The sequence below is a fragment of the Eptesicus fuscus genome, chromosome 1 (genome assembly GCF_027574615.1).
Source record: "Eptesicus fuscus isolate TK198812 chromosome 1, DD_ASM_mEF_20220401, whole genome shotgun sequence".
Lineage (NCBI taxonomy): Eukaryota > Metazoa > Chordata > Mammalia > Chiroptera > Vespertilionidae > Eptesicus > Eptesicus fuscus.
Window position 1 is genome coordinate 109,620,754 of NC_072473.1, and position 25,794 is coordinate 109,646,547.

General features: G+C 39.5%; 1 protein-coding gene across 1 annotated transcript in view; it reads left to right on the forward strand.

Annotated features, from left to right (window-relative positions):
* GPC3 (glypican 3) overlaps nucleotides 1-25,794 on the forward strand; it is a 518,803-nt gene that overhangs the window by 261,778 nt on the left and 231,231 nt on the right. The gene's annotated exons all lie outside the window — the stretch shown is intronic.

Sequence of the window (25,794 nt, forward strand, 5' to 3'; positions counted from 1 at the left end):
GTTAGAGATAAGTGAGAAAAAGATCAGAGTTTGGAAGCGATGAGAGACTGAATGGCCTCACATAGTTAGGCAGCACATTGAGACCACAGGTTATGGTGTCATAATGCCTGGCTTTGAATTTTGCTGTGAGAACTTGGGTGAATCATTTTGTCTTTATGAGCCTCATATTTCTGATTTATAAAATAGGGATAAAAATAATATCTTTTTCACAAGGAATAACATATTAAAGCACTTAGCATGTGCCTGGTACATGGTAAGTCTTCAGTAAATATTAGCTATTAATACCATTGTTGTCAGTTATCATAATCTTCATGACAGTCCTTTGAGGTAGGAGCTATTATCTTCATTTTATAAATTAAGAAACTAAAGCTCAATAAAACTGTAACTTGCCCAAGGGTACCCAGCTATAGTTAGTGGAAAATCCATAATTCAGAAATTGATTAGATCTCTGTTTAATTAGGTTATCACTGATTTTTTAATTCTGATTTCACTCTCATGTTCTTAAGCATACATATGACATTACCATTTTAAGTAATGACTTTAAGCTCGGGAAACCTAGCTAGAACCCACTAATTAAACCTACATAAGAACATAAGTGAGCCAAACATGTTTTCAAAGTTGTTGTTGTTGTTTTACAGTCTTGATTATATGACAGCCTGATGGGGTTTGTTATGGGATTTGTGATGGGATAGTTCTGTAAGTGAAGCAGCAATTTGCTTTGTTTCAGTTCCACATTGTTAGTTACATTACACCTGCTAAGCTAGAGTGCATACATTCAGAACCACACGAGGCACCACTTTACAGTATAGAGCAGAATATATAGCCAGGAGCTACTAGCCAGATCCCACTAAGGTGGTGGTGAATGATTCCTGAATGCTACCAGCTTTGTGAAAGCTGGTGACTGAATCGTCTAATACCCTACCATTGTTGACCTCCTACTACATTTCAGTTGCTCTGATGGCCAGTTTGCATGTTGTTTCACAGTATTCCATGAGATAGGCCTTAATAGTGTCCCCATTTTACACAAGAGGATATGAAGCTTAGAGTGGTTAAATACCTAGCCCAAGATCTCAAAGCTAGTTAAGTAAAGGTGGAGGAAGCTGGGATTCAAACATAGGCTTGGTTGACTTAAACTCTTAGCTTCTAAGCAGTGCAACTGTTATGTACTCTAAGCCATTGTTTACCCAGAATATGTAGGGCAGATTGGGCCATTTAACCTTGTCTTTAAGTTCTGGAAAATGAGAGGGGTAATTGGTTTCTTTGGTGAATTAAAGTAGGAGGGAGAACAGAAATGATGCTACTTATGGAGCTGCTCCAATTGTCCCATTTACAATGATAGCCATTTAAAACATATTTGCAAGGAAAATATTTTATAGTAAAATGAACAGAAATGTCCTATCTAACTATAGTGTTCTTTGATGACTAATTATTCACTTGACTGCTTTATAATTCAAGACCAGATTCTAAGGCTTTATGCAAAAGTAAATCTCACAGAACTAGAAAAATGAAAAGTTAGCACATTCACATGTTCATTAACCTTATATTGATTGAGGGCACACTATGTGTCAGACACAAAGTAAGGATGCCAGGGGTGTGGAAATGTCTTCAATAAGAGGAAAAATAATGAGACAATATGAAAGACAGGGTATAAGAGTGTCTTAAGTTTGCCTCTGATATTAGTCACTTGACATCAACAAAATTGATAGCTGATAAGGAGTTAAGTACATGATTTTGATCAGGCTCCAGGCATAAAGATTTATTTAATTAACTTTTATTAAGCATCTGTTTTGCTCATGGCACTTTGCCAGGTGCTGGGTATTCAAAGTTATTTAAGACATAGTTCTTAAGTCTTGAAAAGGTCAGTATAGTTGACTGGCAGGCATGCAACTGAATAAATTTTACCATAATCAACATTTCACTATAATGTGAATGTTGGAAGCATTGTGAGAGATTATCTAGTTCAATTCCACTGATTTACAAATGAAGAAATAAAGTCCATGGAGACTTGCCCAAAATTATATGATTAATAGAAGAACCAGAAGTAGAATCTAAGGTCTTCTGCTGTTACAACCTAGCTAGTGCTCTTTCCACCGTACGTCTGTCTCCCATTAGACTGTCCCAGGCTTTCATTCTAAAAGCTCCATTATGATTTTACAAAAGCATTGTGAACTTAAATTGGATAGCTATTTTAGGTTGCCAAACCTGCTATATTTTAGGTGCACAGGTGTGTGTGCGCAAATGCGTAGAGGGAGTACATTTCATTTCATTATCATTTAGGAAGAAAGTTTTTGGTTGTGAAGAGGTGCTCTGTGAAGCAGTCCCTTTCTGTTTTGGCCATTAAAGGTCTGATTGCCCCCAGCTTCCAGCTGGTTATGAGAGCGTGAAGTCTGCCTTCCCCCAGGGATGCCTGAACTAGACCAGAAAGCATATGTAAACTCTGTCTTGTTAATGTTTTATGATCACCAACTCTAAGTAATATATACCAAATGGTGGGAATGGGAAAATCATTGAACAGGTGTGATCTAGCCCATATTCTCTATGGGTCAGAGAAGGGCTGGAACATTTATTGGGGGATAGGGTAAGTGAGGCTGAATAAACTGCAGAACTCTATTCAAGTTAACAAATCCACAGAATGTCCCAAAGCAAAAACTGATTTTAAAACTAAAGCATTAATGAGATTTTTCTGTAACATGCTGACTTTTCTATTGTGTTAATATGTAAAACCTTACCAATCAGTCCTACTTGAGATTAAGTTGATAATATGTTCTTCCTGAGCTCTGTTGGGACAAGCCTTTTAGCTAGCTATAAGCTATGCCATGAGATTTGCCATATAGAGATTTTACCCAGTTTTTTTGGTGGCTACCATGTACCCCAGATTATGAAGGGCATTTCGCTCTTCTAAGTGAATATGGAACTGTTACATATTTGTAAGTATGACCTATTAATGCTTTCATTTTCTATTAGATAGTTTTAAATTCTATCAAGCGAATGCATGCAAGTAAATGTTGGGGTGTTGTAAAACATCCAGGTTGCAAACTTGGCTCACCATCACAATCACCTGGGGAACTTGTTAAACAGATTCCTGGAGTCCACCCTGAGGATTTTGATACCATAAGTCTGTGGAGAGGCCAGAGAATGTGTTATTTAAAAAGTGCCTCAGTTGTTTATGATACTCCCTTTGGAGCAAGCCCTATCTCCTTATTTGGAAGTGAATAGTAGTTAATGGCAAAGTTAGGACCTCAGATTCCTCATCTATAAAATGGGGTTGCTTTATGGGATTAATTAAAATAATAGGTTCAAAGTACGTGGCAAAGTTTGAGGCACATGGCAGGTACTCACTAAGCCCCAGTCCAGTACTCTTTCTATTACAATTTTCTAAGTGCCAAATGGACAATGAGTTTTGCATAAACTTATTTTTAAGTCCCATAATGTTTAATGTTATTTTAATCCACAGAAGTGAATCAAAATTGTGTATGAAAAGGTAAGAGAGAGAGAGAGAGAGAGAGAGAGAGAGAGAGAGAGAGAGAATTTGTACTGCAAATTCCAAGGTAGTATTAATGATACGACTGGACTGTAAATAGCTCTATCTAGACTCTTTAACTACATTTGTGAACTAGGTTAAATATCTTGGCCCATAGTAAGTATCAAGTAGGACTTTAATAGTATATGGGTGATCAGAACCAAGATGGCTGCATAGGTAAACACCTGTACTTGCTGCCTCCCACAACCACATCAAAATTACAACTAAAAGACAGAACAACTATCATCCAGGACTGTGGGAGAACTGGCTGAGTGGAAGTACTACAACTAGAGAGGTAAAGAAGAAAGCGTATTGAGACTGGTAGGAGGTACGGAGGTGCAGAATGGGCTGGCTCCCAGGTGTGCCACTTTTTAATCTGGAGGGAGATATAAGCTCCTGCCTGCTCTGTGCTCCAGTGCCAGGAGAGACTCTGGGGGACCCAGACACATATGGGGAGAAACTGGACTGTCTGGCATCGGGGCAGGAACGCAAGGGCAGGTTTCTTCCAGATGCAGGTGCTCACAGCAGTCATTGTTCCTGTGCTGAGACCTCCCTGGTGCAGGGCTGACTAGCAGCCATTGCTGTTTTCTCTGCCCTGGAGATTCCCTGAGACCCTGCCCTACCCAATTTACAACCCCACCCAAGGTGTGTGCAGTGGCTTTTGCATATGAATGCCTGTCCTTTCTCAGTCTAAAACTTGTCAAACAAGCTGCAGCTGGGTCAGGGAGCCCCAAAGTTATCAAAAGAAGGCCAAGGGCTGGCACCAGCAGCAGCCTGCCTTGCTTCAAAACTGGGCCTCGTCTGGGCACTTCCAAACCCGATACAAAGAGGAGGAATCTGCAGATCTCTCTGTAACTCCTGCTGGGTGGCCCCAGGCAGTGGCTGACTTTGCATCTCCTTGGAGATGCAAGAACCAGTGTTCCCAATGGTCGGTGTGAGACCATACAGGATTACAACTCTTCACATCCATAAGTGACACACTCAAGGGGCAGACTCAGTGAGCTCCAAAGCCCCACTGAAGCAAGTCCTGCCCCATAAGGTTATCTCCTGCACAGCAGCTCTTCCATTGTAGACACAGCTGGTCCTCACAGCCAATTGGCCTGGATGTCAATTCTTCCCAGTGATACCAACAGCAATCAACACTCAACTACAACAAGACTGTGCACACAGGCACAAAAGGGTGCACCAAGATTGTCCACCTCAGGTGATTGGGGAGGCTGAGCCACTGGGCCCTATAGGACACCTACTACACAAGGCCACTCTCTCAACTCAAGGAGACTTAGAAGCTACCCAATACATAGAAACAAGCACAAGGAAGCAGCCAAAATGCAGTGACAAAGAAACAAGTCACAAATGAAAGAAATGCATGAAAGCAAAATACTGGATATAGAGTTCAAAACCACAGTTATAAGGTTACTCAAGAATCTTCTAGAAACCTCTGAGAAACTTAGTGAGACCTTCAAGGATCTTAGTGAGAATGCCCCAAAAAAATGGGAAAGAACCAGTCAGAAATTAGGCATACACTGACGGAAATAAAGAATAATATACAGAGATTCAGCAGTAGACTAGAGAATCCCAAGAATCAAGACGAAGATTTGAAATACGAGGAAGCAAGAAAACACCCAACCAGAAGAGCAAAAAGAAAAAAAATCCAAAAATATGAAGATAGTGTAAGGAGCCTCTGGGACAACTTCAAGCATACCAACATCCGAACTATTGGTGTGCCAGAAGAAGAAAGAGAGCAAGATATTGAAAACCTATTTGAAGAAATGACAGAAAACTTCCCCTATCTGGTGAAAGAAATAGACTTACAAGTTCAGGAAGCGCAGGGAACCCAAACAAGGGGAATCCAAAGAGGATCACACCAAGATACATCATAATTAAAATGTGAAGGGCAAAAGACAAAGAGAGAATCTTAAAAGCAACAAGAGAAAAACAATTAGTTACCTACAAGGGAGTACCTATACAATTGTCAGCTGATTTCTCAACATAAACTATGCAGGCCAGAAGGGAGTGGCAAGAAATATACCAAGTGATGAATAGCAAGAACCTACAACCAAGATTACTCTACCCAGCAAAGCTATCATTTAGATTTGAAAGTCAGATAAAGAGCTTCACAGCCAAGAAAAAGCTAAAGGAGTTCATCACCACCAAACCAGTATTATATGAAATCTTGAAGGGTATTCTTTAAGAAGAGGAAGAAGAAGAAAAAGGTAAAGATAAAAAATTATGAACAACAAAGTGACAACAAATACATATCTATCAACAAGTGAATCTAAAAATTAAATGAATAAAAAATCTGATCAACAGAATAAACTGGTGAATGGAAAAGAATCAGGGGCATGGAAATAGAGCAGACTGACAATTCTCAGGGGAAAGCGGAAGAGTTTAGACAAAGATCTTATATTCATGTATGCAGTACCTATGGATGCGGACAGTGGGGTGGCGAGGGCCTGGGGTGGGGAGGGAACTGGGTGGAGGGGAGCTATGGGGGGAAAAAGAGGGACATATGTACAATCAATATTTTAAAAAATAGTATATGGGTGAGACTATCACTGTTATATTTATTAGCACATTATTGAATTCCACACCTTGTACCCGAAGCAAATATGAATTCTTAGTTTTCAATATATATTTTCAACCTTGTTGTTACATGACAACCAAATTGTTGAATGCCACAACCTTCTTTTTAAAATGAAATTGTTTTTATTCTGAAACCATTTTGATTGTCATTGCCGTGTACCTATATATGGATTATATGGATAGCCATTGTACATTTCACATTATAATTTGTCCACTGATTAAAGGAGTAATAATAAGAAGTGGGGACCCAAGATGGCGACTGGCAGGAAGGTAGGGAAGGAGAGTGTATGAAAGAGTGAGGGAGCCATAGAGGAGTGTGTGGAGGTGTATGGTGTGTGTGAGTGAGAGCTAGGGACAGATAGACCCTGCAGGTCTTCCAAGGGGCTGCCAAACTGGGCAGTCTTAGATGGCAAAACCCCGCTGCCACCGCAAACTCTCCGGAGGTGGCCAGCACGAGCACAGAGACCATGCCATCTTGAAGAACAGAACTGCTTGAGACTAGGATCCTAGCCTCAGAACCACACAGTGTGGTCTCAGATGCAAACCAGGACCCTACAGCCACTAGAGACAAAGTCCTAGAGACAAAGTGACCACAGCTGCAGACCCTCGGACACCAAGACCCCAGGCAGCCTGGCCATAGATTTCTGTGAGTCACAGAGCCCATCCTCCTCCCCACCAGCCCTACGGCAGTGGCATAGGAACTGCCAGACCCTCTTCGCTCAAACAGGCCTCCTGCCCACACACAGCAGCAGCGGCTCTACCTGAATTTGAGCCTGGGTGTACTGACATGGGAAGTTTGTTTCTCATAACCAGACCCCATGCCCACGCAGAGAGGCTGCACTGAATTTGAGCCTGGGAGCGCAATATTGGGACGTTTGTTTCCCACTACCAGACCCTGGGCCCACACAGGGAGGCTGCACTGAATTTGAGCCTGAGAACACCAACTTGGGGAGTTTGTTTCCCATGACCAGACCCCGTGCCCACTCAGGGAGGCTGCTCTGAATTTTTCCTTGGTGCACAAACTCAGGGAGTTTGTTTCCCATGACCAAACCCCGGGCACACTCAGGGAGGCTGCACTGAATTTGTGCCTGGGTGCATGGACACAGGGAGTTTGTTTCCCACAGTGCACACCGCATGACCAGACCCCATGCCCACACAAGAAAGCAGTGCCACCTGACCTTGATTCAGGGCATGTACACATGGAAGGCTGTTTTCTGAAGAGCAGGGGTGGACCTCTTGCCAACACAGTGCGACTGTGCAACCCAGTCCCCCAAGCAGACTGGGGACCCTGATTCTCTGCACAAGAGGCAGCACTGAGCACCAGTGACTTGACTCTGTTTCTCATTGCGCATGCCTGGGATCCCTGATTCCCAGTGCATTCACACTATGAGCCAGTGTCTCTAATTCCTGGCCCACGTGCACACAGGGACCCTGATTCACAGCACGGGGCCGCACCAACTTTGATACTCGATTCTCATCGTGGGCACAGGGTTTTTCTGACTCCTGAGATGCACTAGGGGACTCTGATTTTTGGCACACACCAGCAGGGTCTCTGTTTCAGCGCGGCACAGGCGGGGTTCCTGATTCTAGGTGTGCACAAGAGGCCACACTAAGCACCTTTGACTCTGATCCTGGGTGAGCGTGGCTCCCACCAACTCACATCAGCCACACATCTTGGTATTGGAGCTCTTCAGTGACACTCGGGGGGTGCAAAGCTCCCACTGCACACAGCCCAGGCCCCCGCAACTCGACATTTGAACCTTTTGGTGATAGTTAGAATGGGGTGACAACGAAACAATTCCCAGAGGAAATAAAATGAGGAATCAGCAAGGAAGGAAATAAGTGAAAAGGAAGCATGCAACATGACAAAAAAAATAATTTAGAGTAATGGTCATACAGTTCATACACCAGATGGATGAGAAAATCAACAACCTATGCAAAAATCAGGAAGAAATCAAAAGTGATATAGCTACAATCAAAAACACCATGGAAGGTTTCAACAGTAGACTAGAAGAAGCAGAGGACCGAATTAGTCAGTTGGAAGATAAGGTACAGAAACAAGCCCAATTTGAACAGCAAATGGAGACAATGCAAAATGAAGTAAAATACGTATAATAGGGCTGCCAGAAGGACAAGAAGAGCAACAAGGATTAGAAAATCTATTTGAAGAAATAATGACAGAAAACTTCCCGGATATGGGGGGGGGGGGGAAAAGTTACACAAGTACAGAGAGTCCCAAGCAAGATGAATCCCAAAAGACCCACACAAAGACACATCATAATTACAATGGCAGATGTTAACAACAAAGAGAGAATTTTAATGGCTGCAAGAGAGAGACAGAGAGTTACCTACAAAGGATCCCCCATCAGATTATCCAATGATTTCTCAACAGAAACACATCAAGCTAGAAGGGAATGAAAGGAGGTATACAAAGTGATGCAAAGCAAAGGACTAAATCCAAGAATACTCTATCCAGCAAGACTATCAATCAAAATTGAAGGGGAAATCAGGAGCTTTGCAGACAAAAAAAAAAAGGCTAAGGGAGTTTATCACTAACAAGCCAGCAATGCAAGAAATGCTAAAGGGAATGCTGTAAAAAGAAGAAATAGAAAGGGAAGAAGGAACACAGGCATAAAGTACAGAAATGGCTACAAAAAGTACCTATCAATAATAACATTAAACGTAAGTGGATTAAATGCTCCAATCATAAGACATTGAGTGAGTGAATGAATAAGAAAACATGACCCATATATATGCTGTCTACAGGAGATCCACCTCAGAACAAGGGACTCACACAGACTAAAAGTGAAGGGATGGAAATATATCTCTCAGGCAAACGGAAATGAAAAAAAAAAAAAAGCTGGGGTAGCAATACTTATATCTGACAAAATAGACCTCAAAATGAAGATCATAATAAGAGACAATAAAGGTCACTTCATAATTCTAAAGGGATTGATACAAGAAGAGGATATAACTCTGGTAAACATTTATGCACCCAATGCAGGAACGGCCAAATACATTAAAAAAAAAACCTTCTGGAAGATATCAGGGGTGAGATTGACAGCAACACAATCATAGTAGGAGACCTTAATATCCCAGTAACATCACTAGATACATTCACTGGACAAAAAATTAGCAAAGAAACTTCAATCCTAAACGACTCACTAGATCAGATGGAGTTAATTGACATCATTAGAACATTCCACCCCAAAACTACAGAATGTACATTCTTCTCAAGCACACATGGGACATTTTCAAAGATAGAACACATATTGGGACACAGGCAAAGTCTCTCCAAGAGGATTGAACTCATATCAAGCATCTTCTCAGATCACAATGGCATAAAATTAGAAATCAATTACAGTAAAAACAATCACAAAAATTCAAACACTTGGAGGCTGAATAGCATACTATTGAACAATGAGTGGGTTGCCAAAGAGATTGAAGAATAAATAAAACACATCCTGGAAACAAACGACAATGAAAACAAAAAAATCCAAAACCTTTAGGACACAATGAAAGCAGTACTGAGAAGGAAGTTCTAGCATTATAGGAATACTTCAAAAAAAAAAACAAAACAAAAACAAGAAAAACTGGTAATAAATAAACCGTGTAACTCTGCAACATGAAGAATTAGACAGAGAGCAACAAGAAAGGCCTAGATTGAGCAGAAGGAAGGAAATAATAAAGATCAGAGTGGAAATAAATGACATAGAGACAAAAAGAAAAAATACAAAAGATCAATGAAACCAAGAGCTGGTTCTTTGAAAGGATAAACAAGATTGATGAACCAGTAGCCAGGCTCAACAAGAAGCAAAGGGAGAAGACCCAAATAAACAAAATCAGAAATGAAAGAGGAGAAATAAAAACAGATCCCACAGAAATACGAAGAATCTTAAAAAAAATACTATGAGCAACTCTACTCCAACAAACTGGTCAACCTAGAAGAAATGGACATATTCCTAAAAAAATACGACCTTCTAAAATTCAACCAGGAGGAATAAAAAAATCTGAATAGGCTGATAACTATGGAGGAAATTGAAGCAGTAATCAAAAATCTACCAACAAACTAAAGCCCTGGACCAGACGGCCTCACAGGGGAGTTTTATAAAACATTCAAAGAAGAAATAAAACCTATTTTCCTCAGACTATTCAAAAAAATCAAGAGGAAAGAGCACTTCCATGCTCTTTCTATGAAGCCAGCATTACCCTAATCCCAAAACCAGATAGAGACAATACAAATAAAGAGAATTACAAGCCAATATCCCTCATGAACATAGACGCCAAAATCCTCAACAAAATTCTAGCAAATCAAATCCAGCATTACATTAGAAAGATCATATACCATGACCAAGTGGGATTTATTCCAGTGATGCAAGGATGGTACAATATCCACAAATCAATAAATATGATACACCACATAAACAAACCGAGAGATAAAAGCCATATAACCATATCCATTAATGCGGAAAAAGTATTTGACAAAAGCCAACACCTTTTCTTGACAAAAACCCTCAGCAAGGTGGGAATAGAAGGATCATACCTCAACATAATAAAAGCCATATATGACAAACCCACAGCCAACATCATACTCAATGGGCAAAAACTAAAACCATTCCCCCTAAGAACAGGAATAAGACAGGGATGCCCACTCTCACCACTCTCCTTTGACATAGTACTGGAAGTACTAGTCATTGCGATCAGACAAGAAGAAGAAATAAAAGGCATCCATATTGGAAAAGAAGAAGTAAAATTGTCCTTATTTGCAGATGACATGATATTGCACATAGAAAACCCCAAAGACTCCATCAAAAAACTACTAGACTTAATAAATGAATTTGGCAATGTAGCAGGCTACAAAATTAACACCCAGAAGTATATGGCTTTTTGATACACCAATAATGAACTCACAGAAAGAGAAATTAAAAAAGCAATCCCATTTACCATTACAACAAAAAAATTAAGATACCTAGGAATAAACTTAACCAAGGAGATAAAGATCCTGTACTCAGAAAATGTTCAAACGCAGAAAAAAGAGATAGAGGAAGACATGAACAAATGGAAGAATATACCATGTTCATGGATTGGTAGAATCAACATCATTAAAATGTCCATACTACCCAAAGCAATCTATAAATTCTGTGCAATCCCCATTAAAGTTCCAATGGCATACTTCAAAGACCTAGAACAAATTCTCCAAAAATTCATCTGGAATAAAAAAAAAATACCCCAAATAGCTGCAGCAATCTTGAGAAAGAACAATGTTGGAGGGATCACAATACCAGATATCAAGCTATACTACAAAGCCATTATTCTCAAAACTGCCTGATACTGGCACAAGCACAGACATATAGACCATTGGAACAGAACACAGGACCCAGAAATCGACACAAGTCATTACGCTCAATTAATATTTGACAAAGGAGGCAAGAGCATACAATAGAGCCAAAACAGTCTCTTCAATAAATGGTGTTGGGAAAACTGGACAGATACTTGCAAAAAAAATGAAAGTAGACCACTATCTTACACAATACACAAAAATAAACTCTAAATGGATAAAGGACTTAAACATAAGATGGGAAACCATAAAAATCTTAGAAGAAGCCATAGGCAGCAAAATAATAGACATCTGTCATAGCAATATATTTAATGATAGAGATCCTAGGGCAATGGAAACTAAGGAGAAAATAAACAATGGGACTACATCAAAATAAAAAGCTTCTGCACAGCAAAATAAACCATTAACAAAACAACAAGAAAGCCCACTGCAAGGGAGAACATATTTGCCAATGTTATCTCCGATAAGGGTTTAATCTCCAACATTTACAGGGAACTCATACGACTTAACAAAAGGAAGATAAACAACCCAATAAAATAAATGGGCAAATGACCTAAATGGACACTTTTCGAAAGAGGACATTCAGAAAGCCAAGAGACATATGAAAACATGCTTAAAGTCACTAATCATCCAAGAGATGCAAATCAAAACAACAATGAGGTACCACCTCACGTCTGTCAGAATGGCTATCATCAACAAATGACACGTGCTGGAGAGGATGCGGAGAAAAAGGAACCCTAATGCACTGCTGGTGGGAATGCATACTGGTGCAGCCACTGTGGGAAATAATATATCATTTCCTCAAAAAATTAAAAATGGAACTGCCATTTGACCCAGTGATCCCACTTCTAGGAATATATCCCAAGAAACTAGAAACACCAATCAGAAAGGTTATATGCACCCCTATGTTCATAGCAGTGCAATTTACAATAGCTAAGATTTGGAAACAGCCTAAATGCCCATCAGCAGATGAATGGATTAGAAAACTGTGGTACATCTACCCAATGCAATACTATGCTGCTATAAAAAAGAAGGAATTCTTAACATTTGCAACAGCATGGTTGGAAATGGAGAGCATTATGCTATGAAATAAGCCAGGCAGTAAAGAAATATACCACATGATCTCACTCATTTATGGATAATAAAGAACATTATAAACTGATGAACAAAAATTGATACAGAGGCAGAGAAGCATCGAACAGACTATCAAACCACAGCGGGAAGGCTGGGGATGGTTGGAGGCGAGGAGGTAAGAGATCAACTGAAAGACTTGTATGCATGCATATAAGCATAACCAATGGAGGCAAGACACTGGGAGGGGGTTGAGGGCATGTGCCATGGGATAGGGGAGCCTGGGGGAAGGTCAATTGGGAACAAAAAGGAAACATATGTACTACTATTTTTAATACTTTAAACAATAAAAAATAAATAAATAAACAAAGAAACAAACATAAAGGAGTAATAATCAACATGTTAGATGTTTATTGCTCTCCCAGATAGTTTCCCAGAGCTTCTATGATTATTGTATTTACTTTCTTTATCCCCCAAAATAATTGTTTATATATCCTCACATGGTGGGTTGTACTTTTATTTTTTCATTTGTACTCATGTACTTTTTTATTGATTCATCTCAGAATTTCCTAACATTAGTGCTTCCTCTCCCAAAATTTCTTAACCCTCAGCTTGTTATATGTTTCATTGACTATTGTGCAAAATTGCAGCCTTTTCTACCACCAATATTTCTTCCTTTTTTCCTCTGTGATATTTCTTTTAGCTCTATCTGAAATTGGATTAATTACAAGAAACATTTATTGAGCATCTAATTGTAGAAACACTCTGATAGACACTGGGGGTCGCAGGGAGTGTCTGGAAAGATAACCATGACTCTGTTGCCGCCCTCACAGGTCACTTGGCTATCAGGTAGCAGAGCTAAGATTCAAAACCGGACCTGTCTAACTCCAGAGCTCATGCTTTAAATGATTTTTCTATATTGCTCTCTCAAATAGTTCCAATCTCCCTTCAGCAGAATCTTCATTCCACAAATACAGGCTAAGTAGGTTTTTATTATCTTATTTAATATATTGTATTACTCTTTACTGTTTTTCCAGCTGCATAATTAGTGGTTAAATTCATTCTTTATTCTTGGAGACTTTTGCTATAGTATTTCCAAATGAGATATTTACTCTTCATAATACTTAAAGTCTCAGAGTAATTTCTAGGGGGAGAAGGAATGTTTATGTAGGTGATGGAAGACTCAGTTACACAGTGAAATCACATTGCCTAGAAACTATATGAGCAGGACCAGTGGTGAGGAATAGTCTCTCTTCCAGTTGCAATGTTTGAAATCTGCCCATTAATCCGATAGATAGTTTTTAGTGCATTTGCCTTTTATTCTAGAACTTAACAACAGTATACCCTGGTCTCCATTATGGCATTTCCTTACTAGTAACATTGCCTACTGAGAACATAACATACTCTGGTGTCCAAGTATATCCATTTCCTTTGATAGAATTTCTGAAGATATCTTCAGTGAAGTCAATATTTATTTTTGTGTGCTAGGAAGCTCTGAGGAAGACACTTTGTTGATCCCCAATAGTAATTCACTCTATCAAATCCTTATATTTTGCTGTCAGTGTGAGTGACTGTAACTCATCAGAATTTCCAAGATTAGCCCTACTTTCCTCTCTGCTTTTGAAGGCTGAGGTTATTTTTCAGGTGTCAGAATGTCAGTGTTTTTCTCCTCATGCTATCAGTTTGGACTTTCATTTTTTAGTCTCAGATAGAGATACCTTGTCTGAATTCATACAAGCTGTTTTCAGTACCAAATGATTGTAAAGTGATAAAAACAAGTAAATGGCTCACTACCTAATCAGTGTCTGTACGTCAGAATCTAGAACTGTGGTAAGCAACTTTATTTGCATGATGTTCATTTCTGGAAAGGCAAAGATGTTTATAAGCTGCAATCCTTTATTCATTCACAATAAAAATAGCTTTGGTGCTTTCCATGGATACTTTTTAAGCATACATTACCTATTTATTGAAGAGAAGAATAAAAATGAAAAAATGGCACCCCTTTTAGGGACTAAATGTTAATTTCATGACAAGTTTCAAGCAGTGGTTTCATAAGGGAAGCTTTTTTAGTACTTCATCCTGAAATTATATATATTATGTATCATATTAGGAAATTAGGTGGTCTCTCCACAAATCTAGAATTCTTTGCCTTTGCAAGAAATTGCAGTGTGATTACAAGTTGTTTTATATGTTCTGAATCTTCAGAAAGTTTTTCCTCCTTTCTGTGGTGTGTAGACTGATATGGCAGGAACATGTCTTCAAGAGCTGTGAAAGATCTGAGATTTTTACCCTAATTGCAAACTAACAAGTTAGTCTGCCACAGCCTCATGGATGCTGGTTAAAGACATGAGATTACTGGCTTAGAGATGAAGAGCAGTTTATTTCTCACAGCAATATCAGTGGCCAGAGTATCAGCATTTGTGTGAGCTCTAATTCCCATGGGGTAGGGTAAAGAGGGCCAGATGACTCCTGCACACTCAGCGAGTTGCATTATAGAAGAGGAGCCTTAAGCTTAGGGAACTCAAATATTTTATAATAGACTAGTGGCCCAGTGCACGAAATTTGTGCATGGGGTTGTCCCTCAGTCTGGCCTGCACCCTCTCTAATCTGGGACCCCTCAGGGGATGTCCGACTGCCAGTTTAGGCCCGATTCCACCAGCAGTCGGACATCCCTCTCGCAATCCGGGTCTGCTGGCTCCTAACCTCTCATCTATCTGCCTGCCTGATCACCCCTAACCACTCTGCCTGCTGGCCTGATCACCTCCAACTGCCCCCCTTCTGGCCTGATCACCCCTAACTGCCGCCCACCAGCCTGATTGCCCCAACTGCCCCCCCCACGCCAGCCTGCTTGCCCCCAACTGCCCTCCCCTGCTGGCCTGATCACCCCTAACCACCTCTGCCTCGGCTCTGCCACCATGGCTTTGTCCGGAAGGACATCCAAAAGGTCTCCTGGAAGGTCTCCCGGTCTAATAAGCATATTACCCTTTTATTAGTATAGATGATAAGCCTGCTTACTCTTTTCTCTGAAGGGAAGTGCTATCTCTGCCTTCTAAGGCTGTTTACTATACAAATATACTTGAGAAAGATAGTATGGGGAAAAGTGCCTCTGTTTATAACACATGCAGAAAGATGAGGCTCATGGAAAATGCAGCACATGAGCCCCCAACCTTGGATGGCTGCAGGAATTATTCAAGTTCACAATGCTTTTGGAGGATCACATAAGAAAATTTGCAGCTAGTGAAGGTACTTAGCTCAACCCTGACTGCTTGGACAAAAGGCAGGGCTATGTTCCACATGTTGGAGGATAGCAGAAGGCACAATCAAAGGGAGAACAGTAGCAGTTTTTTCATCATTTTAGAGAATTCTTAAAAAAGAAAAATATGAAAGGCACACCTGACTGTTGTCTTTTCTTAGGTGCGAACTCTGCTCCTTGAGTATCCTGCTACTACTCTATTGGTCTCTCTTTTGGTCTCTAAGCTACCATTTACTTTCTTGCTTGTTCAGGTTCTAGGTTGGGAGTTTGTATTCCTAATTGTCTTGGCCCAGTGAGGTTGTCTCTTCTACTGCAGTTCTAAGGTGACACATGTGATAATCACAGAGCAGTAAGTAGATGTTTATGCATGATGTAGAAGACTGACTTGCCCTCTGAGTATATTCAGAAACCTCAGAAATTAGGAATATTCACCCAAGTGGACAAAGTCCAAGAAGGCGTCCCTATGACCTGATATTCTGAGAATCCATGTGCTCCCAGGATGACAGTTAGGAAGTCAAAAGTGCCTTTTTAAAAGATATATAGCTTTATTGATATCAGAGAGGAAGGGAGAGGGAGATAGAAACATCAATGATGAGAGAAAATCATTGATTGGCTGCCTCCTGCACAGCCCACACTGGGGATTGAACCCACAACCAGGCATGTGCCCTTGACTGGAATCAAACCCGGGACCCTTCGGTCAGCAGGCTGATGTGCCATCCACTGAGACAAACCAGCGAGGTCCAAAAGTGCCTTTTTTATATTGGGTGGCCAGAAAAGCAGAGCATTCAGTGAAAGCAGCCTCCTACCTGGCAAGGGTAGAAAAGCCCCCAAATATTTGCTCTCTTCATTGTGAAATCTGAAACGCTTCAGAAAACATCGAGTCATGTACACAGTGTGATTCCTCTGTGATCTTTTTTCCCATTTGGAATAAGGTTACCCTTGATAACGGTAGTTCTACATCATTCGCATACAATAGCACAACAAGTAACCTTGGCTCACTAACCTCTTATACCTATCCATTTTGCTATCTTGCTCAGGTATCTGGCAGAAAATGCTTTATATTTGAACTGTTTCTTAAAATGCAACGCCTCCAACCCCCACTTGAAAAATGAAAACATATGTTGAGCACCACAGAAGTATTTTTAAATGAAGTTGCACTATAGTACACTAATTTCCTCAAGGGAGGGGTTGGTTATAATTTTTTGCTGTAATAATGTGTTTCACAAAAAGTCAAAATAAGGGAATTTGGGCAGTTTTCTTTTGGGATATTGCAGCCTTTTTAAAAAATATATATTTTATTGATTTTTTTACAGAGAGGAAGAGAGAGGGCTAGAGAGTTAGAAACATCGATGAGAGAGAAACATCAATCAGCTGCCTCTTGCACACCCCCTACTGGGGATGTGCCCGCAACCAAGGTACATGCCCTTGACCGGAATCAAACCTGGGACCCTTGAGTCCGCAGGACGAAGCTCTATCCACTGAGCCAAACCGGTTTCGGCAGCCTTTGTAAGGTAAAATAAAAAGTTCATTATTACCAGCAGCCACAACTGTTTGAGTGTTGGTACTGAGCGCTTATACTGTTTCACAATTTACTATTTCTATCCATGTGGAGAAGGCATTAATAGAGAAAGACAAATAACCTTTGTTTTGGTTATATTACAGACTTCTTAATGTCCTTTGAAAATGTCCCTTTGGGGCTTGGGGTTCAGAATGCATCAAACTTCCCAAAATGCTGAAATGGGCATAAGGGATCTTATTGGGATGATGAAAATGTTCTAAAACTGGTTTGTGGTGATGGTTACATACCTTGATAAATTTAGTAGAAATAATTAAGTTGTACAATTGAAATGGGTAAATTATCAAAATCCAAAAAGTATACCTGAATAACATTGTAAAAATTATTTCTTAAAATAAAAAAACTGTGTGAAAATAATATGTAAAGCATTTCAAATATAACAGCATATAAGCATATTGTAAAACAGCTAGTAAAACAATACCTGTATAAATATTAACCATATTATTCAAATAAATTACTCTATAAAGTAAACAAAAACTAATATAAGCAATGCTAGAATCTATATGACAAAAAATCCCTTTTGGGAATGCATAACTCTAGAAGGCTGTTTTCATATTTAATACAGGGGATGGGGCATTAGGGAAGGGTGTATGCTGCCTTCTTATTACCCAATTTAAATCTTTTCTGAAGAATATTCAGAAAGTGAATTAATTTTTCCTTTTTTCATTTCACTCAGAATATCTAAAACAGATAAAGTCAGAAACAGAATCATTATATTTGGGCACTGACTATTATCATTTACTGAGAGTCTATCTAAGCCTTTCTGCTTTTTTGCAGATAATTAATTTTGTTCCTAAGTGTAGGAAAGAGTGATTGTAATCAGTATGTTTGTACTTCCAGCCACAAATAGAGCCCATCAAAGACATGCAGTACAAATAAACCTCATAAAATATGCAGCCCAAGCACTGCTTGAAGTTAATGTGCTTTTTATTTCAAAGAAAAAAATTATATGTATGACTTTTTTAAAAGTCAATTTTGGTATCCTCATAGAATTAATAGATGAACCCCTAGTTTTCTAACTCAAGCCTACGCTTTAAGCTATTTTTATCATTAAATCTCATGAAGTAGAGCTGAAGGAGACTTTGATGGCACAGAAACCGTGTCAATATATACATATTTCTGATCTCTGGGTGTGGGCATCTTTTATGCTTCTGGAAAATTACAGGTGATCAGATTTAACTTTGAGGCTCAGGTTCATGGGGTGAAAACAGAGTATTTGTGCAGAAAATTCCTCTCAACTGTTTTAAAAGACATTTGTCCTTTTTTTCTAGCTGCCTGCCCCCCACCTCTGACTACCCCCTCCTCAAAAACTGTCCCTTCTTCCTCGCCTTCAAAATTGTATCTTACTCAGTGTCTTAGTCATTCAGGTCCTGTACTTAGTTTAAAATGGTGATATTGATCATGATTCAGTCATCACAGGAAGCCTATTTCTGCTTCTCATTCTCTAATGTGTTCTCTCTTCTGAGAAACAAACTTACTTCACTTAGCAAATTATATATTGTCAGAAAACTCTTCAAAAGGGTTATCAAGTACGGAGCACTCAGTCATTGTGACTCAGTTGTAGTGGGAAATGTTTAAGTGTGTGTAGGACCTTTTGGTGCTTCTCAAACCACCTACTGTGGAAATTGCACAGTGGAAATGACATCAATCCAGGAATCAGACTATTGCTATAGGGTGTTTATGTGCTGCCACAGGATAGTGGCCTTAGAAAAGTAACTTAAACTGTGCTATGAAGAAGATAATGATGATGAGAGTGATTATGTATTAATCACTGCCATATGCCACACCCAGTTCCAAGCACTTTACATGGCTTGACTTATTTAATATTTAAGGTGATCCTAATAAGGAGGGGAGTATCATTTTCCAGGTTAAACAACTGAGGCAGGAAGGCTTGGAAGTAGGTGCCAGTTATGAGACAACTTCAGCTGTTCTCTACTGCAGGATCTGCTGAGGGTCCTCCATTGGCCAGGGCCAGACCCAGTCTTGAAATGTGTGGGTGGAGCCTGGCTCCCTCTGCAGGTGAACCCAAGCTGATTTAGCTAATGGGAATGAAGGAGAATGGAAGTCAGTACATTGCTAAGGGTTTTTCATTTCTGCCTACTCTCTTAGTTACTATACATCCTGTTTCTTACATACGGCCTTGAGAATTACATGTACACTTCCAATGGGATTAGCTTTTTTTCTCTGCTTTTCCTCATATTTGTATAAATCCTAAGTAGATTTTCCTAAATTTGCTTGTCTGTTTCTATTCATTATGCATAATTAAAACTTTAGTCTGATTTAAGATTTAGTTTCAGGGAATGTATAAAACTGGGGCTGACTACTATGCAACATTACATACCATACTAATACAGAATCCCAAATCACATACAAAAATGTCCCTGCCTTTCTAATTTACAAGAAGACTCAGAGTGTAGGCTACTACCATATAGCACATTATGTCAGGAGAGCCCACTTTTGGATCTTATTGTACTCACTGTCATTAACACTGTTGTTAAATTCTGACAGGCTGAAAAGTACTAGATGGGTTAAAAATAAATAAATAAATAAATAAATAAATAAATAAATAAATAAATAATCCTACCTAATAAAAGAGTAATATGCAAATTGACCCTAACTCCACTATACCCACCAGCCATGCCCACCAGCCAATCAGGAGCAAATATACAAATAAACCCAACCAAGATGGCTACAGCCACAGAGAGCAGGAGGGAGGCTTGGGTTTCCCAGGCAACAGCCCTGGCAGGCCTAAGCCTCCAATCAAGGCTACAAAGTTTCAATTATAGAAGGTAAACAAATCCAAACAGAAATGGCGGCAGCTACCGAGCTGGAAAGAGCAGAAGGCAAGGGTTGCCCCCGGCAACGTAGGAAGCCAAGCTTCTGCAGCCCTGGCTGGCCTAGGCCTCCACTCCAGGCTACAAAGTTTCAATTATAGAAGGTGAATTAACTCCAACAGAAATGGCTGCCAGCCACGGAGCAAGCAGCAGTCTTGGCTTTGCTCCAGGCTACAAAGTTTCAGTTGTAGAAGGTAAATAAATTCCAGATACCAGGGCCTTCTCTTGGGTCGCCAGGGTGCGTGGCCGGCCTGCAAACCACCACAGGCCCCTCGCTCAGGCTGCCCCATGCCCCAAGGGAACCTCCACCCTTCAGGGCAAACCAATCAGCCCTCACCCATGCACCAGGCCTCTATCCTATCTAATAAAAGAGTAATATGCAGATTGACCATCACTGCAACACACAATATAGCTGCCCCCATATGGTCAAAGATTCTGCCCCCATGTGGACACAAGATGGCCACCACAAGATGGCCAGCAGGGGAGGGCAGTTGGGAGGCACCAGGCCTGCAAGGGAGGGCAGTTGGAGGTGATCAACCCTGCAGGGGAGGGCAGTTAGGGGTGACCAGGCTGGCAGAGAAGGGAAGTTGGGGGCAAACAGGCTGGCAGGGGAGCAGTTAGGCATCAATCGGGCTGGCATGGGAGTGGTCAGGGGGTGATCAGGCTGGCAGGCAGAAGCGGTTAGGGGCAATCAGGAAGGCAGGCAGGCGAGCAGTTGGGAGCCAGCAGTCCTGGATTGTGAGAGGGATGTCCGACTGCCCGTTTAGGCCCGATCTGGGACATCCCTTGAGGGGTCCCAGATTGGAGAGGGTGCAGGCTGGGCTGAGGGATACGCCCCCCCTCCATGCACGAATTTCATGCACCGGGCCTCTAGTTTAGTTTTAAAAATTTAATGCATGAATCAAATTGCTTTGCTGTGAAAAGCCCCATTCAGAATTGTCTCACTTCTGATTATCATTGACCAAAGACTCTTCAAGATACCAGGAATAATAATTTACAACAAACATTCATTTTTAATAGCACCATAGAGATTTTTTTAAGGGTAAAGCTTTCAAGATGGAAAGGTAAATCGATACCCTACACAGGAATGGGTCAGCTTGGTGTTGAGGAGCAGAGTAAGAAAAGGTTGTGTGATATTGTAGGAAGAATGTGGGCTTCAGGAGTTAGGATGTGAATCTCTGCTTAGCCATTCTGATATTAGTGACCATCGGCATAGTGTACATTCTTCTTGAACCTCAGTTGCTTCATCTACAGAATGGAGATTTAAAAAAACAACCTCTTAAACTACTATGAAAATTACTAATAATGCCTAGCACACTAGCACTATAAAATCTGACATGGAAAAGATTCATTTCAAATGCTGTGAGATAGAGTGGCCTTTTCTTCCTTTGTTCTCCCTTACATAGGGGTGTTTATCTTGAGGTTTTTCTCATTATCAGCACCATCATTGATAAATGTTTACTGAGTTCCTGTGCCCAAGATCTTATGCCAAGAACTGGCAGCACAAATATCAGGAAGCCGTTTTAAGAAACTAAACCAGTTGGGTTGCAGCAGAATTTATGTATACTTTTCCTAATGTTAGGATGGTCTTTCAGGTAAGGCTGCTTTCCAGGTACTCTACATTTCTCCTGAGGACTTGAAGTTTCTTAGTGTGTGTCCTTTGGTGTGTCTTTGTACAAGTTTATTCAGCCTTTGTGGCTGTAGTTCTCTGCTTCCATTTGCCCAACTCTTGTCCCTAATAACCAGAAGAATCAATCATGTTACCCCCAGATGTTCAGGTGACTTGATTCCCAGCCAGGCAAACCAAGTTTATCACACAAGTTTTCTAGCTGCTTACAGCCATCTTCACAGAAGATTCATGAATAAAGGGCAGTGTGCTATATCTAGATTCTTGATGGGGATTGTTAGCATTCGTCTTTCTTTGTTCTGGTTTAGTGCTGATATCACATTGGGAGTAGAAAAAGGAGTCGAACTGTGTTTATGGTTTCTTTGTTTTAGAGTGTGTACAGTGTAGTATAATGCTAAATTGCTTTTGCTGAGTGCCACTGTTAAATGATGATTAAATTTAGGTTGGTATAAAAATGAATATATATCTATTACATATTTTTGATATAATTTTATGATATCCCCTTGTTTTTAGATATTATCCTTTTATTAAATCACTAAATTTTCTTGCTTTTGAAAAAAATCTATCCTGCCTACTTAGAGTCTCTTCCCCCTTTATAATGAATGGCATTATACTACATTATACTATCTTTTTTATTCTTGGGATTTGGGTTATCAGTTTATATCTTTTGATGGAGAGAAAGGGAAAAAGCAATGTAGGGGAGTAAATGGAAAATGGGAAGTGAGTCAGACTATTTGAAATGATTTTTTCTAGGTACATGCCCTCTGCAGTATTTACTTAATATAATCATTGCCCCACGCATGTTAGCATAATACAAATAAGTTGCAAATTCTAGATTTGAAAAATATAGAAAAATACAACATGTCTCAACTATGACTTACTTAACATTTTCTTAAATCAACATCAGTTTTAGTTTGTGAGATTACCATTCTTCTATCCTCATCCCATAGTATGTATGCAATGTCTTACATAGAGTAGGTATTTAATTTTTTTTCTTAAATCAAGCTAAATGCAATAAAATTCTGTGATGAGGTTCCCAGGCTCATGTTTTCTACATCCTTATCTGGGTCCCTGAAATTTGTGACCTGATTCTACCAGCCATTAGGCTTTCCTGGATATAAATTATCTGCCTGTTTCTCCTTCCTTTCCATCACTCAATTTTCTTAATATGGTATCTAGATTTCCCTGCTTAGAGTATTGGCCAGAAATTCAATGCCACCCCTACCAGCCAACTGTCCTGATCCCTGGCCTTAGATTTCAAAGTGACAGAAGAGGAAATAAGAAACACTAACTGAATGCAACTTTCAAGGCAATGCACAACTTTCAAGTTGCCACAAATGAATATGTCTGTTTGAGGAGCTTTACTCTGCAGAATGAAGAAAACTACTGGATAAAAAAGAAAGCAAGTCTATCAACCCAGAAGCCAGAAGGGGGCTTAACAGAGACAGGGCAGACATTTACTCATTTTATTTTTTTTCAAGCCAGAATATGGATATTTAGTTCATAGACTGTGGAAGGCAAGCTACAAGGCAGAAAAGTGAGGGTTAGCAAAGTAAGCAAATGAGATATGACTGCCAGTTGTAAAGAAAGGAAAAAAAAATATTAAGTGGGTATTTTAGTAGCATTTGTAAGTTATGGGATCAAAGGAAAAATCTATAAATAATTCAAGATGTTTGCTTTGTACTGTTTGGCTAATTGGCCAAATTAAAAATCAACTTATAAGGGAAAGTGAAACACTTACATGTGTAAATATAGACAAACAGTCCAGCTTAGCACATGTACACATGTCCATAAAAGAATGTAAGAACATGAAACTTGTTCTTAAGATTGGCCTCATGACATTTTTGTAAACTGGGGTTCTGCTCTATTAGGAGTGCCAAATCACAAGCTTCTCTTGATGGCTGTTGTTTAAAAAAAAAAAAAAACAAAAAAAAAAACAAAACAAAAAACTGATTTTAGAGAGAGAGAGAAAAACATTGATCAGTAGCCTTCTGCATGGGAATCAAACCAGCAACCTGAGTACGTGCCCTGACCAGGAATCAAAACTGCCACCTTTTGGTGTAGGGGATGAGGTTTCAACCAATCAGCCACACCAGTCAGGGCAATGGTGTGTCCTTAAAAACATCTTAGAGTAATATTTACCTTGGATTAGGATCTTTGTTTCTGTCATCAAAACCTCCCCATCTCTGATACTGGAAATGTTCTCACTTTCTTTGGTCTCTCCTTACCTTTGCCCTGTAGGTGACAAAGTATTTTTAAATGATTTTTTAAATTTACATTTAGAGTCTCTATCTCTAATGCTACATTTGGAGTGACCTTCTAAGGTCTAGCCTCCTTATTTGGAAGATAAAAACCCTGAAGCATGTGATTTGAGGCAAAAGATTTGCCAAAGATCAACCAGTTAATGAATGTCAAGGGAGGGTAAAACCTGTGGCTTGTGATGAATAGGCCAGTATTCTTTCTGCTATGCTATCTATTTATTTGGTATTACATGGTGAGTGTGCTTCTAAGGTTTGCTTTTAGAATTATTCTATCTTCTTCTACCTAAAAATATTCAAACTAGCATCTAAGATGCTCCTTGATTTTCTTTTCTTCTTGATTGTAGGATTCCTGGAAATCACAATAGGTATATCATTAGTACGGATTTCAATGCATAGTCTATCATGAACCTTTTTATGTAAAGAAGAGAAATAAAATAGGCAGAAGGTAAAATTTCTTTCAAAGATATTTTTAGATAGGCAGAAGGTAAAATTTCTTTCAAAGATATTTTTTAGATCTGTGTTTTACAAGTTACCTGAGAAATTCTTTATGCAAAAGGAATTAAATATGAATATTCACTTGAGGCTTGAAGAACATCTGAGATAAGGCTTTCTATAGAAATAGTGAATAGAAACCATCAGTCTTTTTTCTCCCTGCTTAGACTCTTGCACAAGTCAAAGCAACTCAATATGATATTTTTGCTCAACATGTGTTCTAGTTATAGCCAATTAAAGGTCAGTATATATATCATAATTTACATGAAATGGATGGGCAGGAACAAAAGGTATCTGTTGGACCATGAGGAATGACTCAGTTGTATTTTCAGAGGAGTACTACAAAGGTCAGTGAAAATGCAAGATGCAAATCATTATTGTTGTTTCTCTTTAATAAATAATATTTTCTAGGTTTGCTCTCTCATCTTGTTTCATTCTCTTATTTGCATGTGTGCTATAGTCATTTTTAGAATTGAATTATAGAATGACCTACACTATTAGGCTGTTAGGCTGCTTGATTGAAATTATCTTTATAATGAGAATCAGAGAACACTTTTAACCTTGTTAGAGCACCACTGTACCATTGATTAATATATAAAACAAGTCATAAATCTCACAGTGAGCTATTTATTTCCAGATAATCTTGTGAAAGCAGTTTGTGTTGTATTACAGAAACTTTCTTCATACCTTTGTAGGGCTGACATTAATGATCCTGATTACGTCTAGGATTTCAAAGTGTCAGTGTTAATTAAACTAATGCTTAACAATATGGGTAGGAAAGAACATTTGAATACTATTATATCTTAAATGTTTGACAATATGTATGAAGCTTCTTTTGTTACCTGGTTAATTTCATAGAACTGATTTTATTTGATAAGGTTTCTCTGTGGTAGCAAGTGCTTGCCTAACTCAGTGGCAATGGCTAATATTACCTGTATCACAGTTTCATCCATATATTCAATGAGTATTTGTTGAGTGCTTTAGATATGTTATGAACTGGATCGTGTGCTATGAGAAAGATGAAAAAAGCCAACACTTGCCCTCAAAAGAGTTCATGTTCTAGTGAGGGATACAGTCATAGAAATAGAGTTAGACCTATGTACAGGCAATTTAAGGATGCAAATTAAGGGGGTATCCAACCTAGTCTGGGGCGATTAGGGGTGGTGTCCTAGAATACTACCACTTGAATGAAGGCTCTTCAAACCACTGAAGAGGCAAGGGCTGGGTTTGTGGTAAATA